The sequence below is a fragment of the Sylvia atricapilla genome, chromosome 10 (assembly GCF_009819655.1).
Source record: "Sylvia atricapilla isolate bSylAtr1 chromosome 10, bSylAtr1.pri, whole genome shotgun sequence".
Classification (NCBI taxonomy): domain Eukaryota; kingdom Metazoa; phylum Chordata; class Aves; order Passeriformes; family Sylviidae; genus Sylvia; species Sylvia atricapilla.
In genome coordinates this window covers 14042520-14060457 of record NC_089149.1, presented here as the reverse complement: position 1 = coordinate 14060457, position 17938 = coordinate 14042520, and the positions used below count along the sequence as shown (strand labels likewise).

The window sequence follows — 17938 nt, the reverse complement described above, 5'->3', positions numbered from 1 at the left end:
GCTTTTATCTTTGACCTGGGATGGTTTACAGTAGAGAGAAGAGTGGGGAGGAGAGGAGAGGGGTTTAGCATGTTACTATTTCAGGCCTGTGCAGCTCACATTTGTGGGGAAGGCAGTTGCCTCCCCAGTCACTCCTTTCCCCATCTCTACCCTCCCCCCAAAAATAAAATAAAAGTGCCAAAACACAAACCCAAACACTTCAGAGACCCCAGAGAGTGAGAGACCAGAGCCTGTGGAAGCTCTTCACTGAAGTATAAAGTCAGGCAGATTTGGGCTGACTTTGCAGAGAAGCAAACAGCCACTCTCAGAGCTGGGCAAGGGGGATAATCCAGAGCTATCTAAAGTCTGGATTACCATGAAGTAAGCAAAATTTTGGGACTGTCTTGAACCAAAGTCCAGCTGGAGACAGCTGATGGTCGTGTCGTGGCTGTGACAGCTGCACTCTGCATCTGCAGAGGGAACAGCAGCTCTTCTGCAGGCAGGAAATCTTTCAAGGATGGGCACTGGCCTCTGCTGACCCCCAGGAATGAACACTGACCATGGAGTGGTTGCAGTCAGCTGCACTCTTCCTGCCAGCCTGAAAAAACAAGCATCCAGGAGGAAGAAATGAGACTCGGCACAAGGGCTCCTCTTGCCCAAGAGCCTGGGCCGGGGAACTCTCTTCTTGTCCAAGGAAATTTCTCTTGCTCATCTCTTGACCTCCCAGACTGTTGGCTGTGCTCCAACACATCCTCGCTCTCCTCCAGAGCACTGATGGGGCTGCAGCAGCCTTACCTCCAGGAAATGAGTTAGTGAGAAATTCCCAGTACTCCCCATCCCTTTCTGCCCGTAGCAGCTTTGTGTGGGAAATCCCAGCTGCCTCCTGCTGCTGCCTGAGTAGGTTGTGGCTCACTGGGTAGGTGACACTGGACTTTCTTTCCGAATTAGGACATTGCCTTAGATGTTCAGATGCTAACTTAAAGATGTTTCAGTTGCATTCTGAACTTAACTAGTCTACAAATTGGTCTTTGGAGGACAGCAGGTTCTGTGGCAATAGCAAAGGGCCTCAAGTTCCCCACGCTGATGTTGTGTAACCTCTGTGATTTGCAGAAAGGGATTTCCTTATTTCCTTTGTAGAAGGGCTAAGATGCTGCCCCCCCCTTTCCTTTTTTTCTAACCATGATCAAGATAATGTGCAGAGGTGAGGGGAAAAACGTCACTCGTAATCTGATTGTGCTAAGCTTAAAAGTATATGAGTTCTTCTCTTACCTAAATAACTCTCAGGGCCATTTTCTTTCCCACTTTATAGTCTCAAAGAGCTGAAGACATCAGCAGTGTATATAATCATTGGGGCTGGTTGTACGAATCATTCTAGGTCTTCGTTGTTCAGACTCCCATCTTCCCTACCATGAGAAGAAAACAAAGAAAATTCTACCTGCAGTTTATTTTTAGCTTGGCTGGAACATAACAGCAAAGGGAGTGGTGTGATTTTTCTCATTGGCATGTTGCTGTGCATCATGATCTGGCTTCAGAGCAACCTCCTCCAGTGCCAGCGTGGGAGGAGGTGGGAGGTGAGTAGGGCTGGCTTACCTGTGTCTGTGCATTTGCTGTTCTGCCCCACTGCTGTAAAATAATAATCACAGCCCTGGGAGGTTATCAAACAGTGAACATGGGGTTGTGCTGTGCCCAGAGCACGGCATGGGGCTCCAGAGGCAGAGGAGCAATGGGATCAGTCCCCGTGACCAAAAACCACATCTGAGAAAGCCCCAGCTGCCGTGACATGCCACGCTGGGTTTCACTCATTCTGCAAAGTTTCCAACACCCTGCCAGGCCTTGGATTGTGCAAAGAATTCAGCCCCCTGCCAGGGCCTGGTAAATGCAGTGCCTGGGCAGAGCAAAGAGGGACTGCTCTGTTTAATGTCTGCTGTGTACTTAACTTCACACCTTTCCCCCCTGCTCTGACCCTGCTGCTGGGCACAGAGGCAAACCTGGGTGGCCCTGGCAGGGAGCTGAGCACAAGGGCATCCCAGGTGAGCCACAGCCCAGCTTGGGGTCTGGCCCCCTCTCTCTCTCCTCTGACAGATGAAGAGATGATGAGCTGCTGTGCCATCCTGAACTCTGTGCTTGTGTTGGTAGAATTGGAGAAGAAACCATGGTACACAGGCTGCTGGGATTTGTTCTGACCCATTCATTTGCAGGCAGGATCCTAGCTCAGAGTGAGACATTGCTTTCTTGCATGGGAGGCAACTCAGTGACACAGAATTTTCCACCCAAAAAGATGGGATCTGCCCGTTTTAGCTTGGGCTGTGTGTAGACTTGCATTTGTAACATCTGCAACTGAGATCTGAGACAATTGAACCTGCCTAATTGTTGCTGTGTGTATATGCTGCATATGTGCCAGCGTGGATTATACATCCTCCCTTCCCCTTGCTCCTGCTGCCTGGGGTGTGCTGTTTCTGCCACAGTTAAATGTGTCATATTTTTATTGAATAGCAACGTCCCAGCTGAAGAGATAAATACAACACAGGCATAATGAATCATGGGCTCTGTGGACTTGCTGAAGCCCCAGGAGGCTGGAGCAGGCCAAGGGATACAACACTGTGGGCTAACTCTTGTTTTCTTCGCTTTTGCCGGCAATCTGCACCCACGGGAATTCAGGAAACAATACTCATCCTGCCTGTGCAAGAATCCAAGGATCCTGAACGGGCCAGGAGGAAAAGCATGTGCAGGGGGAACGCGGGCCAAGTGGCACAGTGCTCCTCTCTGCTCAACATCTCTCTCTGAGGAAGGGTCTGGCTGCTACTGCTGCCTGAGGAGCCTGGCCAGGGGCTGGAAGGCACTGATCTTACAAAAAAAATCCTTGGTCAGGCTGAACATGAGCCTTTAACAACATTCCCACTATGAGAAGAACAAATGAAATGAAAAATACAGACAGAAGTGCTGTTGTGCACACTGTGCAACCCTTTCCCTCTGCTCAGGGCAGACAAGACGTCCAAAGATAAAGCCTGACTGGGGAAGAACCAGAGATGGACAGCAAGGAAGAATGGAGGACTTGGAAACGTGACCTGTGAGGGCAGGAGGAACGAACTGGCATTAGTTAATTCAGGGGAAGAAAGCCTAGGGAGATGACTCAAGCCCTTAAGTGTATAAAAAACTACCATAGAGTGAGGCAGTAAATCGGTCTCCCACTGGGGATAGGGGAAAATTACAATAATATTTTTGAAAAGACATTGAGAAACTTTCCAACTGCTGGATAAATAAGGACTGGAAAAGATACAGGTTGGCATGTCTCCACCAACAGATGTTTTTAAGACCAGGTTAGACAAACCTCTGTCAAGAATGCAGGTTTTAGCAGCAAGGAACAACAATGTAGGGTGTTAAGATTAATTTCAGTATTTTTTTTTGTTAGCTGGTTTCACTGTGTAGAGGCCAGTAGCATCTGGAGAAAGTTTCTGCATTGCACAGGGTGAAGGTATTCATACACATCCCGAACATGGTGGGACTTCCCTGCATCTGCTCTGCCCAGCATGTGTGGTTTTCCTGCAGCTCAAGGACAGTCAGGTCAGGCAATCAAGGAGGTGGCAACTTTTTAATATAAAGCTATTAGAGCTTTAGGCAAAGAGCTAAGAAATTAAAGATGTGGCAAAATATTTTTTCATGTAAAAGCCACTCAGACTCACCCTTACAGGCCTCTCGGTAAAGGAAGGAGTCTTTCAGGAAGATTCCATTTAAAAGCCCTATAAAAGCATTATCTATTGTTCTTGAACTTCTAATATTAGCAGGCACAGAGCATAAATATTAATCACTTCATTGAGCAGCTGAATGCTGTTCTGTGATGTTTCTAGCACTGCACAGGTAAGTGTGTCCCTTCCCCACTGATTCAGTCATGACTGGAAGTCACACACATATAACCCAGAAAATCAGTAGTGCTGGGACATGCAGCAGCAGCTGCCAGTGCTGGAGCTGGTACAGGAATCCCTGAACTGGCCTGGGATGTGGCTGGGACAGGACAAGAGTATGCTTGGACAAGAGCCACCTTTATATGCTGTTCTTCTGACTCTGCCCGTCTCCTTAGAGTGACAAATCGAGAGGGGTGACTGTGACTCCCTGCACTTTTCCCTGAACTGCTTGTTCTGCAGCATAGGAAAAAATGACTTGGACAAAGATGCTGATGCCAGCTTTGTTCTCCAGAAAGAAGCTCTGCTGGAAGGTAGGAGTCATGAGCCTGAAAAAGCCAACACAGCTCAGCACAGCCCTCTGGAATTTGGGTGCTCTCCCTCTCTCCCCCTGTGGTCTCCTGTAGCTGCTTGCCCGGGGGCATGGTAAGGGTGAGGTTCACTCCCCAGAGGTTCCTGGGCTCCAGCACATTGCTTTCGGCTATCTGTAGATTTTGTAAGAGTTTCCAAAGCTAGGGGAAGGGTTTTCTCCACCATGGGTGGTCCCTGTTCAGGTACCCTTATGGTCTGCCACCCAATCACAGCAAGAAGGGAGGGATGAGCAGTTTGTCTGTGTGTGTCTGTGTGTTGGGAAAGTGTTACAGTGGTTTGGGGATTTCTGTACTATCCAGGCAGGTGAAATTGTTACATGATGCTTCTTTCTGCAAGCAGCACAGCACAAGGGAAATCTGAAATGGAGCCAAAGAGTGATGAAAAGGGGACTTCTGCAAGAGGGGAGTGGGGAGAGGGGAGTGGGTAGGGGGAAGAGGCATAAAGCAAGCCCCGTGTGTTCCTGACCTGAAGCCTTGAAGGGGAGGCAGGGGGCTGTTGTGCAGCTCCTTGCACTGACAGCAGGCACCTACCTCCACACGGTCGAAGTACAAAAGAACTGAGAAGATGCTGAGTGAAGGAGCTCAGCCCAGACTAAGACCTTTCTGAGCAAACATCCACATAAACATACCCCAATTAGTGGTAAATGTGGAGTGGCCAGCTGCCCATCTCACTTAAGTCCCAACTCAAGAGAGCCACAGGAACTCATCTGCCTTCAGGTTCAGCACATATGTAAGGCTTAACCAGCTTTTAAAGATGAGGAAGCCCTAAACCACTCTGCCTGTCCAGGAAAGTGTCTGTCTGTGGTGAAACTCCAGCTTCAGTGCTCATGCTCCCAGAGCAGCACTCTCAGCCAAGGATTCTGAAGGGCATGGGGTAAACCCACCCAAGACCCGAGTCCTGCAGCTTGTCCAGGCAAGCAGGCTCTGCCTCCCTGATTTTCCTGGGCAGTGCATCAAACTGCTTGCAGGGAACATCCCATCCAGCCCCTCTGCAGCCGGGGAGAGGCACCAGGAGACGTGAAAGCCGCAAATCTCCTGTCAGCTCTCCCTCCAGCACCTGGCTCAGACTGGTACCAGCAGTAACACGGGAGTACTTGGGGGCTGCACAGGGTTGCAATGTGAACCTGAATGCTGCAACAGCTCTGTGGGCGATTTATTTCAGAGGATTTATTTTGTAATACTTTATGTATCTTTGCAGGTGTTTCATGTTCTCTGATGTTGGAAAGCCCTTGTGAAAACCTTGCTCTGTCCAGTTGGGACAGAGAGGTACACTGTGCAAGGGAACATCATCTGCAACCAAGGTGAGTAAAGCACAGTGAGACGCTGATTTTGGACACAGACTTGTAGGATATAACCCCACACCAGATGCTGACTCCTTTCAAGTTGGAAAACCACGGATGAACCCCAGAAACAGTTTGCTTGGTCTTTGCAGTTAAGCACTGGAAGCACAGCAGCCGAGATAGGCACCGTGGTACTACAGCCCCCCTTGCCTGGACTCTGATTAGTACATAGCTTGGCGAAATGTATTGCACACACTGATCCCTGCTTGTGCTTTTGTTTGACCGAGAAGAGGCCAAAAGCGGTGGCAGGCAGCTGCAGGCAGGCGGTGGCCGGGTGCCCCGCTCCCCACGCCGTGGGCAGCCCTGGGCTCAGGGGTGCGCTGAAGGAGCCGTGGCCCGGAGGGCTCTCCCCGGGCACCACTGAAATAGGCGCTGGGGGAAGCTGCCTGCGGCTGGCTAATGAACTATCGCACTGTGTATTGGAAATGAGCCCACAGCGATGGAGTTCCACGGCAGCTCTACCAGCGCGGGGCTCTGCCCGTGTCCGTAGCGGGGTACCGTGGTTTTTTGTGCCTTTCCACAGGGAGCTCCCCGAGGCAGGCGGGCAGGGAGCGGCGCCGGGGCTGCCGCAGGGCGCGGGGCAGTGTCCCGGCCGTGTGCGGCACCCAGCCAGCCCTCTCCCGCTGTCACTCGCCGGGCCCAGGGAGCACCCGGGCTGTGCCGTGCTCGCTGTGCTCCCGGGCAGCGGCTGCTGCTCCTCGCAGCTGTGCCGTGAGGGGCGGAGGGTGAGGAGGGTGAGGAGGGTGAGGAGGATGCCCCATGCCCGCCGAGGCGGCCGGGCTGGCGGCGGCGCCTCCCCCGAGCGGCGGCCCCCGCCTCCCCTCGCCTCAGCGCCTTAAATGCCTCGGCCGCGGCGGCAACAAAGGCGGGCGGCGGCTGTGAGTGAGGGGCCGGCCGGGGGTCGGCGGGGCCGGGCCGGCGGTGAGTCACCGAGGGTCGGTGCCGAGGGACGGGCTGAGGGGATCTGAGGGGATCTGTGGGCCGGCCGTGAAGGAGCCAGCGAGGGGCGGCGGCGGGCGCGGACCGGGGGCCGCGGGGGTCGCAGGTGCTCCGGGCGGACGGAGGGGCCGGGCCGTGCCCCGCAGCCCTCAGGGCTCTCCGCTCCGGCGAGGGCCGGCCCCGGCTGTCAGCGGGCTCCGCCGGGCACCGCGGGGCGGGCGAGCGCCGGCTCCGCTGCGGCGTAACTTTTGGTGATTCTAATTGTTTCTGTGTCTAACCTCATCAGTATCAATGGCTAAGAGCGGCAGATGTGCATGGCGGCGGCTGCCCGGGCCGCCTGCCCCGCTGCTCCTGAGCTGTGGCCGGGGTCTGGCAGCGCGGCAGCCCGCCGCAGGAGCGGGGATGGGCGGCGGTGAGGCAGCCCCCGGCCGCTGCCTGCCTCCGCTCTGTGCTCCCCGGGACCTGACACATCCCTGCCGGCCCGGCTCGGCCCGCGGGGACCCGCCACTCCTAGCAGGGGATTTACTCTGCGAGTAGAAGTAACTGCATTCGTCTCTACTAGCGCACAGCAGGTCAGGCTGCAGAGAGAATAAATAATGTGTAGCGTGGTTTCCGTGCTGCCGTGTACTAGCCTTTCAGGGCAAATCTCTCTTCCCGCATTTATGAGTCCCCGGTAAATCACGGCAGTGGACGGGGAGCAGAGGGTGAAGGAGTGGGAACTGCTGCTGCTTTGTGCTGTTTTCCTATCTGCTTGCTGCAACTGGATCTAATCACTGACAGTGTCAAAACAGAAATATCTGCAAGGGGAAAGGTGCCATGGCAGAGCAGCTGGACATAGCAGGAGATTTTCTTGGCTGTGAGGGAGTGAGAAACCAGAGCTGCCTATTAATGTGTGAGGAATGAGTCTAACTCTCTCTGCGTGACTCTTCCTTCAGTGGCACACTCACAGGACTACACTTGCCTAAAGACTGGTAGCTAACCTGGAATACTTTTTCTGAGCTAGGATAACTTTAAATAGATGGGGGTGCTTGTGCTGCAAGGCTGCATCATTCTCCTGCTCTCAGAGGGGAGTTGGTGGAAGGACACCCCAGCAGAATGGGGTAAGTGTACATAAGGTGTGTTACTGAGGGGGAAAGGGACAGTTTTCTGTCCTCCACTTTGGCTGCAAAAACTGAGTATTGTACTGACCTTGGCTGTGCATCTTGGAAAGTTCTCCTCAACTCCTGGCATCGAGGACAGAATACAAATGCTCATCCCGTGGGTTTCATCACTGTGCCTTGGGTCACTGTGTCAGGGAAGGTTTAGGTGGAGCTCCAAATGCCTGAGGAGCTCATATAGGTATGAGTGATGCTAAACCTTCCCCAGGAGGAATAATATTAGCAGGAAAAATCTTCCCCAAAAGGCCCCTGGGACAGAGGCCAAGAGTGTCTAATGAGGCAGACTTTTCCTGTTAGCTGCAGTTCTTGATGTGGGAGGGTGAGGGCCTGGGGGGTTGGAGTGAGTCCATGTGGGCATCCCGGAGGGCAGGAGCCCTTCACCAGGTCTGCTCTGCTCTGAGCAGCTCATCACCTCACCTGGGCATAAACCACTGCTCTGAAGGTGATGCAGCTGCTGAGTTGAGGCAAATCATCTGTTTTCTTCTGGCTCAGCAAATGGATTGATTTGGTGATGGTGCTGTAGGGATGAGCAGCTCTGGAGTACCAAGGTGTGTTTGTCAGTGTTGGGGACAGGACACCGTGCAAGGCTGCAGCGTGGCTCCAGATAAATCTGTCCTCTGCTTTGCTTCTCACTTAATGCTTGCTTCTCTTGGGTAAGCTGAATACAGTGGAAGGAGCTATGTTTATTACGAGCATTGTGGGGGTCCTCTGCCGAAATGTGTGCCTCTGGCAGAAGTGGCGTGTGGCCTGAAAATAGAGATGGGCACATTAGTGACCCGCCACATTATCAATGTAGCTGAGTGTATGTGTCTCCTGCTGGCAGCAAATGTAAGGTTAGGTTTCAGAAGAGAGGAGTATCTGATCATATTTACTTAATTCCTGGACACAAAAATACTTTTTGATGTGGCTTTGAGCAGGCTACCCACTCTGGTGGCTGCTGTTTATGTGCTCTGTAACTTGGTTAAAACCAGAGTGGGAATGCAGATGTATCATTGCTTGCAGAGACCTAGTTTTGTAGGGACAAAATAGGTGAGTACTTAAACTTTGTTTTGCAGTAGCTGCTGGTAGAGTCATCTCCTGCAGGAGCTGGGAATACATGAGAAGAATTAGAGGTGCCAGTGTGAGGTGGGCAGGGATGGCCTAACGAAGGGCAGAGCAGGTGCAGCCAGTAATGTTCTGTATCTGAACTGTCCTTGAGACAGCAGTGCAAGGGAAGCTGCTGCAGGAGCAGATCACTGTGCATTCAGAGGTTTATGTCCCTGGGACTCTGTCGGAGGACAGGCGGGTGCTGAAGGGCAGCCTTGTGCCCAGGAGTGTGTCCCCAACAGCCGCACAGAAACCTCAACCACAGCACCTGGGCAGCAGCCTCACCCAGCTCCTGTCCTGCTCTGGGCTGGAGGAACCAGGGGATGGTAATGGATCAGGTTATGTTGCCCTTTGCTCTCAGGCTTACTGATGTGGAGGAGATGATTGAACTCAAGTTCTTTGACCCCCAGTGCTTCTCCTCACACCCTTTCTCTGTTGCACTGGCAGTTTTTGGAAGGGCAGAAATGATGCAGCAGTCGTGGTCCTCGTCCCTTTCCACAGGGGAGGTTCAGTGGCATTTTCCTGTTCTCTACTCAACATTCATAAAGATGACTGTAAAAGGTCTGACAGAATTGTTTTGATGATCTTTTACAAAGTATCCAGACCTTTTTCATAGCCTTCAGATTTTGGAAGAGTGATGTAAATCACAATTCTGCACAGGATTAGCAATCAGGGAGCATTATGAATCAGTCTGATACTTTGTCTTAGCCACAGCCCTTCTTAGAACGCTGACCTACATATTACAGTTTTCACTGTGACTGTTTCACCAAGGACAGGCTTTGCCTCCAAGTGTAAGGTGGCCCAGCGGCTGGACATATTTGTGTTTGAAAAACATTCCTGGTGGCCTCAGATGTGCTTGAGGACTGTGCTGCTTGACTGGATAGCTTGTCAGTGAAGTGTGAAATACAAGTGGTTCCTTTGAATGTTCTTTTAATTGTAATTGTGCTGATGAAAAACTAGAAGATGAAATGAGATGTTTTCTGTATAAAGTGCTCTTAGATGTCGAGCCAGCAGGGATTGTTGTTATCAGATCCTCTAATCACTTGTGTGATTAAAAACCTTGGAAAAACTTACATGTTTGAGCCACTTGCACGTAGATAAAAATGGAAGTTTATTGACTTTCTGAATGTATGCTGCAGCTCAGCCCTTGGTGAGCTGTGAACCCAAAGCTTCTGTAAAATCCCCCCCGTGGGTCACTGATGGCACTGAATGTGAATGTACATCTGCTCGTTCACTTGCAGATGAGTTTTCCTGCTGATTCCCAGAGCGACGAGGTGAACAATGATAAAAAGGAGAGTCTGGAATCCTGTCTGCAAAGCAGTGACTTGGCTGATTTAAGGCAGCACTCAAACCCATTTCTACCTGTCATTATGATTCCAGCTCTGCAGGGTAGATTCTGTTTGGTTTGAAGGATGGGAAGCAATGAGAAATGCATGTACTGGTGTGCATGTGCTTCCCAGCACGTACCAGCAGCATGGGCCCTGGTAAGGGTCCTTCCAGGTGGAGTGTGTGTACAGCAGTATGTTCACATGCAGATCTTGGGTATGGAGCATAATTTGGTTCTGTGGGTGTCTGGGAGCTCTCCTGTGAACCAGAACAGAGGAGGTCTGCCCTGTAGTTTTTGGTCTCAGCAGGTTCCAAGCGGCGCCTTTGCCTAGCTTTGGGTTTGCTGGTCTCTCTGCAGCATTTGGAAGCTGCCTGGAGTGCTTGGCTTGGGATGTCTCTGAAATTAAGAGCTCTGGCACCAGGTGATCCCATGGTCTTCAGTGTTTGCTTGTGGTGTGTTGTTCACAAGTTCCCACAACATCCCTTCTCAAACAGAGGTTGGTGTAGGAAGCTGCAGCACAGCATCTTGCAGTTTCTTTTTCTATAAATAGCTAAAAGATCTGTTTGTGAGTATTTCACGTAATACCTCCCCTTCTAACAAGAGGATGCTGAAGTGCAGTGAGACCTCTGCTTTTCTACCTCATCTGCTGTGGCCCAGACTCCTTTGCCTGGGAAGGGTTTGTCTGTGCAGGCAGAAGGGAGCTCCGTGCCAGACTGTGCTAACGTTTCTCTGTGCTCCTGATGTGCGCTAGCTCTGGGAACTGGCAGCTACTGAAAATGAGCTGAGCAAAGCTGCCCTGGTACCTCAGTGCTGCTGGGGAAGTGGAGAACCCGAATGCACCCAGCCCAGGATGCCAGTCTGTCTGTCTGTACCTCCCACACTGATCCCTGGGCACTGGTGGGCATGTCTGTCACAGAGCCCAGCTTGTGCCTGGGGCTCCTGGGGCTGGTGGAAACGGGAAACAAACCAATGCTCCCTTCTTAAATATTGCATCCATTCTGCTTACAGTGGCTGCAGCAGTTTGGATTTTCGGCTGTAAAATTTTGCAGAAATAAAAGTCAACAGCAATGATTAATTTCTTAATATGCATTGCAGCTTGCCCTTTGTGTCTTTGTAGTACAGCATTTGCTGATTAGGAAATCAGAGGAGTTCCAATCAAGCTGACTGTGTTCACTGGATTCTCTGCAAATACCCTGTGTGTGCCAGCAGAGTCCCAAGTGTGTGGGGAGAGCGTGATGACCCTCACTGGGATGGAAGACAATAGAAAATGCCACAGCAGTTGTGCAGCAATGATAGCTTTCTAAAATGGATCTCCTGGGGACTAAGACATCTGTGGTCCTGGTTTCCTGCCGCCAGTCTCAAGGACTTGCTTTTACCTTGAAATAACATTTAACGTACAACATCAGAGTAACAACTTCTTTGTTCCAAATTTGTTTGTAAGACAGAATTCTTAGGAAAGGCTGCAAGTAGAGCTCTGTTGCCTGAGCTGTTCTCTTCTGAAGGCACAGAGCATCCCAAAAGCAATTAGTTTATATCTTAAATTAATAAATTAATAATAAACTTGTCGGAGAAGATGTCTTCATGCTGTGAGCCGCATTACCTAGCAAGACTTAAAAAAACCCAAAACCAAATAAATAAATATTAAACCAACTTAGTTAACAAAGGAACACACTCAGATTTTCAATCTCCTTCTCTCACAGTTTAGTCCTTCCTAAATTCAAGATTTCACTTAGATCCAGGGATGGATGATCCCTGTGTTAATTGTTGGTTATACATATGACTGTCTGTGGTCCTGCCATTCTTTGTGCTTGCAAGGGGTCTTAAAGAAAGTAGAAATTTAGATGTGCAGTATTGCAATTGTTGGGCTAAAATCTCCCTGTTGGTCTCATGAGACCCCACATGAAGGGCTGCACTCACCTGGTCTGGGGCCCCCAGCACAGGATGAATATTGGCCTCTTGGAGCAAGTCCAGAAGAGGCCACCAGGATTATTAGAGGGATGAAGCACCTCTCCTGTGAGGAAAGGCTGAGAGGATTGGGGCTGTTCAGCCTGGAGAAGAGAAGGTGTCAGGGTGACCTCCTTGTGGCCTTCCAGTGCCTGAAGGGACGCCACAGGAAAGGTGGAGGGAGACTTTGTACAAGAGCCTGGAGGGACAGGACAAGGAGAAATGGCTTCACACTGACAGAGATTAAGTTTAGATTAGGTATTAGGAAAACTTTTCCTGCAAGGGTGGTGAGACCTTGGAACAGATTGCCCAGGGAAGCTGTGGCTGCCCCGGGGAGTGTCCCAGGCCAGGCTTGGAGCAGCCTGGGACAGTGGAAGGTGTCCCTGCCCATGGCAGGGGCTTGGGACAAGATGATCTTTAAGGTCTCTTCCAAGCCAAAACATTCTACGATGATTCTATGATGTTTTATATTTTTGGGTTGCTTAAATTTTTATATCAATTTATATTTGTAACTTCTCCAGCAGAGCTTCAGTGTAAATAATTGTCAGGGAGTTGGGCACTTTGTGAGGTTCATTAGCAGAAATGTAGCAAAGATGGAAAAGTTGTGTTCTGGCTCCTCTGGGCTGGTATTTCACAGGCAAGTCTGATGAATATTTCATATATTTTGTGAGAGTCTGGAAGGTGCTGGATGGATTTTGCTTTCATCCAGATGATGGTGTCTGTGAACATGAAGCTTGTTTCTTATTAACAGCTGTTCTTGCAATCTTGAAATCCACTTTTCACAAATGCTTATGCCCATGAGAGTGTTGCTTTCTTGGGAAGATCATCGAAGAGTGACTGGTTCCATCTTAACAAATTCCTTCCAGAGCTTGGTAACATTTATTTTATGAAGTCTGTAGCTGCCTAGGGAGCTGCCATGCACCTTTTGAACAGAACCCACGGTGGAGGGAAACCTCCTCCCAGTAAGGGATGTGTTATCACTTGCCTCCAGTGAATGCTGCAGGGGCAGGTTTCAGTTGGACAGGGATGGCATTCAGGGTGAGGGAACTGGGAACAGAGCTGAAATAGTCCCAAGGATGTGTTTTAGTACTGGAGGCAGGGGGATTCCCAAAGGCAAAAATGGAATTGGTAGAAAAAAGTGTTGCTTGTGCCTGTGACATGAAAGGGTATTTTTAAAGATATGGGAGTCCCCAGCCAGAGAGGAAGGAAGAGCAATGGCTGGAATGCCTTGTGTGATGGGTCAGTCAGACTGTGCTAATGGGCTAAAGAGAGGGATCACTGGCATTTTTAGGTTCCTCAAATTTAATTAAATATTAGTTTAAAGAACAGCTGTCTTGGATCCTGCAGACTGAGCAGCTACCTGTGGATTAAATAGTATGAAAAGGTGCTGGAGCCTTGGTGTTGGGCAGTGGTTCCATGTGCTGTGAACCTGGAGCACTGCCAGGCTGCCTGCTTTACCAGAGGGGTCTGAACAGAGCAGAAAGCGGGGGGAACTGGGTGGATGCAAGGCAATTTTGTGTAGATTTATCTGCCGATTTTCAGAGCACTTGTTACTTGTGTCTTCTGTTTTATTCTTTTGTAACATAGTGTGGGTGTGGAGTGGCAATTATTTTAGGTTCTGCGGATGTGGCTCAGCAATTTTATATATGGTTAGAAGCGCGTTTTTAAAAATGGAGATGGACTCCTTAAAGTCTGCACCTGGGGTAACAGTCTAATTAATTTTCAAGTGTGATATAGCTCCCCTCTCCCTTTCCACTCTCAATTTTTGGAATCTTCTTATCACTTTGTAAATCACTTTGCGAAGCACCCATCTCTTTCAGATGAGCTACATGTTGTTCTAAGGTTAAGAAGTTTGCCTAGTTATTAGGGGCGTGCAGTTGGCTAATTATTTATTAGCTATTCATGGATGAATTGCTTAATTAGGCAGATAATCATATGCTTGCAATCTAAGGAGGAAAATTCAGAAAGGTTAATTAAGGAATGGTTAGAAAATTTGATGTCAGAAATGGTGTTCAGTTTCAGCCTGGACCCTCTTAATTAAAATTAGATAAGTTCATGCTGGAAGTGAATGGAAATGAAGGAAATTTAAGCTTACCGTGACTACAGATGTGGGAGTGTACCAAGGTCAGTAATGCTTATTAACTCATACTTTTCAAATTAATTTCTGGCATTAATTTGCCTTGATTTCTCCCCATCTGTCTTCACGCAGACAAAACTCTGGAAGCCTCACTTATTAGAGGTATTGCAGAGATGCCTTCCCCCCCCCACTCTTCCTTTGCAACCTCTGAGTTGAGATTTTACACTGGGTGAGGACAGCCAGTCAACCCCTGCAGGTGATGTTTCAGGTGCTTTCTTGTCAGTGCTCCACATCTGTGAGGGTTCTCAGGCGTGAAGGTCGTGTCGTGCCCCACGTGGGGTGGGAACCAAGGGCAGGAACACCCCTCCTCAGTGTGGGGGTCACTGCCACTTGTCCTGGCTCAGCCCTGCACAGCCTCAGCCTGCCCGTGTGTCACCTCGGCCGGGAGCCCATCAGAGAGCTCAGAGAGCCCAGTCGCTGCTGTCAGATCTCTGCTTTTCCGTCCCACCGTCTGCCCAATCTGTGGATTTCCCCTGGTTGCTGTAACTCCCTAATCTGGAGGAAAACAAACGTGGGGTGTGGTTAACGTTACTCGGGGCTCCCAGTACTGGGGGGAGCAGCTGTGAGCTAGTTACCAGCCCCCCACATTCCCAAGTGCTTGTGCTGTTCTTGGCCAGCTGGTGCTGGAGACTTCGCGATGGTGGTGATGACTTTTGGAGAGCGTGGGCTACCATGGCTGCTTTAAACTCACCTGCCAGGGTTTCAGTAACCACAGGCTGTGTTTGTGGCTTGCTTTTTTCCATCACTTTTTCTCAAGTGAAAAACTCAGGCTGGGTGAGAAGGTGATCATACCCTGCTTCTCCTCATCTGAAATTGCCCCACAGGCATGTTTTACTGTTGTGTCTTACAGTCTTGAAGTTGCTTTAGAGCATTTCCTTTGGCAAATACCTAGCTAGCCATACGCTCCAAGAAACCTTCTTATCCTTCCAGTACTGCTTCTTGTAGCCCCTTTCAGCTCCTGCCAGATTCCTAAGCAGCCATCTCCTAGACAGCTTTCGATCTCTCTGGTCCTTGAGCATCTTCTAGCCCTCCCACATTCTTGGCTTTCTTTCTTAGGTTTCATAAAAACAAACTCTTGGGAAAAAAATCCAAAACCAAAAATACCACTGTGAAAACCCCTACCCACTCTCCAAATGTCCAAATACATTCTGCCTTTTTTCTCTGTAGTTGCACTTATTATTTTTCACAAAACTGAATTTAGCTGTTGGTGTTATCAGTAGTTCTAATGAATTTTTTATAGCCAGTTACCAGGAGACTATTAGCTGTGTGTTTTTGTCAAAAAGTAGGTGTAATGGTTCAGAGTAGATGAGCTGCAAAAACTACCCCCTTAAAAAAGGCCTGTGGAGAAGCTAATTTGGTGTTGCTCACTGGAGAGAGAGATTCTTTATATCTGGTTTGGGGAGGAGGATCAAGGAAGTTCAGTTCATCTTGAGCAAGATGGGTTTGAAATGGATGGTCTTGAAATGGTCTTTGCAGTACCTGGGGAAAACAGTGAGAAAGTTGGTAGTTGTATTAAAAGGATCCAGGTGGGGTATTGCCTGGATGAGGCTGTGGCTGGGCGAGAGGACCAGCCATAACTGGCACAGGTCATCTTTCTCCATGGCCACGGCAGAGCTCCTGCTTGAGCTGTGGCTCTGGGGATTGGCTGTGCCCCTGCTGCTGCATCTTATCCTGGAGATGTGTGGGAGACAAAGTCCTGCTTCTGCTTGCCTTGCAACAGGTGAATTTCTCTGTTCCTGGGAAGGAAGCCCAATAGCAGGGGGTTCCCTCTTTAGGGTATTCTGATAGTGTCCTGATAATTTGGTCTCTGTTTCCCCAGGCCTGTGGCTGGCCTAGCACTCAGTAAGTGGATTTTCAGTTCCTTCCCCCGTTTTGGGTAGCACAGGTTGAGGTCTGGCAGCAGTGATCACATCCATCTCAGATCCCTGACTGAGGCACTGCTCGAGTGCCTTTGCTGCTCTCTGTGTTCTTGGTTCCCAAGCCTCTCTACTGCAGAAGGGATGGGTTGAGGTTTCTTGCTCTTCTCTGGTGCTGCTGAAGTTATGGTGTTTGCACAGAGCCAGTTCCTCTGAGAATGATCATTCTTCTGTTTAAGCACAAGCTGCCAGCTTACAGAATTAATTGCCAGTGGTCTGCAGTAGCCCTTGACTTGTCCTAGAATTTGCTTTAGTAAGAGAGAATAGGTTTTTAATAAAAGTGGAAGGAATTCTGTATTTGCTCTGGAAATACATAAGGTGTTCAAAGCCAGGCTCTCAGAAGGCAGGATACCTTTTAAGTTCTGCAGCCCAAATCTGAACTCTGTGTGTGTGCTGCATGTTCTGATTGTGTGGTTGCACAGTTGCTGCTTTTCTTGATACTGCCTTGCTCATTGTGCATAATTGATCTGTATTTGTGTTTGTTTGGTGGGGTTTTCGTTTTCCTTTTTTGCAGCTCTGAGGTTGTGCTCTACTTGTGTACTTAAGCCCTGCCCCAAGGACAGAAACACAAGTTGTCCAATAGGCTCCTCTGTGGTGCTGCTCGTAAATGTCTGAGCAGCTGCAGTTCATGGTGTGTTTGTGGCAAAGCAGCTCTGTAAATGGGGAGCTGAGACACGCACAGGGTACTCAGCCAATTCTGGGTGCTCTTCTGGGAAGCTGCCAGGAATTCTGTCTTCTTCATTTCTGATGTCCATGAAATGGAGTTCTGTGGCTGAGAGCTCAGCCCATGTGCAGACCTGATCATGGGACTGTCCTTCTGAAAGGGTCAGGCAACGAGGGATGTGAGAAGTTTTACTTTAAGGGTTGTTTGATTTCATAGCAGCTAGAAAAGAAGCAAGGGAGGAATCACTTTTTTGTCAACTTTGGTTTGTCTCTCCCGAGACTTCATCTGGTTTTTGTGCCTTATTTACTACACCTTAAAAAAACCAAATCAGCTGGAAAGAAACCCACCCAGGTAGAACATTATTTCAGCGCTGTCATTCAGTGGGCGCTTCTGCTGTGTGAAAGGACTACACTGTGGCAAAATGAGGGGCAGGATTAGGTCTTTTGTGTGTGTGTTTCATGGGTAGAGGAGTGGCTGGGCTGCCCACCACACAGGCTCACCCTGCTTGAATCATCACCAGGCAGTGCTAATGAAGCATTGTCCTCCCTGTGGAGCCCCGGTGGGAAGGACAGGCTGTGCAGACAGCTTGTTGGCTGGTTGACACCAGCGACAGGGGAACCATGGGCTCTGCCAGTGACCCGAGAGCAGGTATTTGCTCCAGTCATTGCTTCTCTTCAGGCTTGTTCCCAGCCTCCCTTCCAGTCCTTGCCCTAGTGGTCTTCATGGACCAGTCCTGGTCTGAAGCTCTTCAGTGTCCCATTCCACTTCTTGTCTGCGATGTTGTCTAGGTTTCACATCTCACTTGCCTGTGGCTGGTAGACCTGCTCCATCCTGGCTTCCTTATTCCTCACATCCTCCCATCTGGCTGATGTGACCAGAGAGTACTGCTGTCCCTGCCATTGTTTGTGTCCCTGCCCCCCAGCCAGTGTCTGTGCCCTCCCAGCCATGCTGGCCTGTCTGAGCTCTGTGCTGTGGGGCTTTGGGGCATTCCTGGCTGGTGCTCTGCTCTGTAGAGGCTTCAATGATTTTCCATTTAACTGTGATTAACTTGACAGGCAGGGCTTTGCTTATTGCATTCTGGACGAATTGTGGTGGCAGGATTTCTAACTTTGGGATGAATCAGCATTAACAATTAAGCAATGAGCGAATACCATTTCTTTTACACGGCAACAGACAGCAGGA

General features: G+C 49.7%; 1 protein-coding gene across 1 annotated transcript in view; it reads left to right on the top strand.

The window, feature by feature from the left end:
• Positions 1-6441: 6441 nt before the first annotated feature.
• Positions 6442-17938, top strand: part of ST6GAL1 (ST6 beta-galactoside alpha-2,6-sialyltransferase 1) — a 42904-nt gene continuing 31407 nt past the window's right edge. Inside the window, exon 1 of the mRNA XM_066326016.1 lies at positions 6442-6507. The gene's annotated coding sequence lies outside the window, so the exon portion shown is untranslated. The remainder of the gene's footprint in view (positions 6508-17938) is intronic.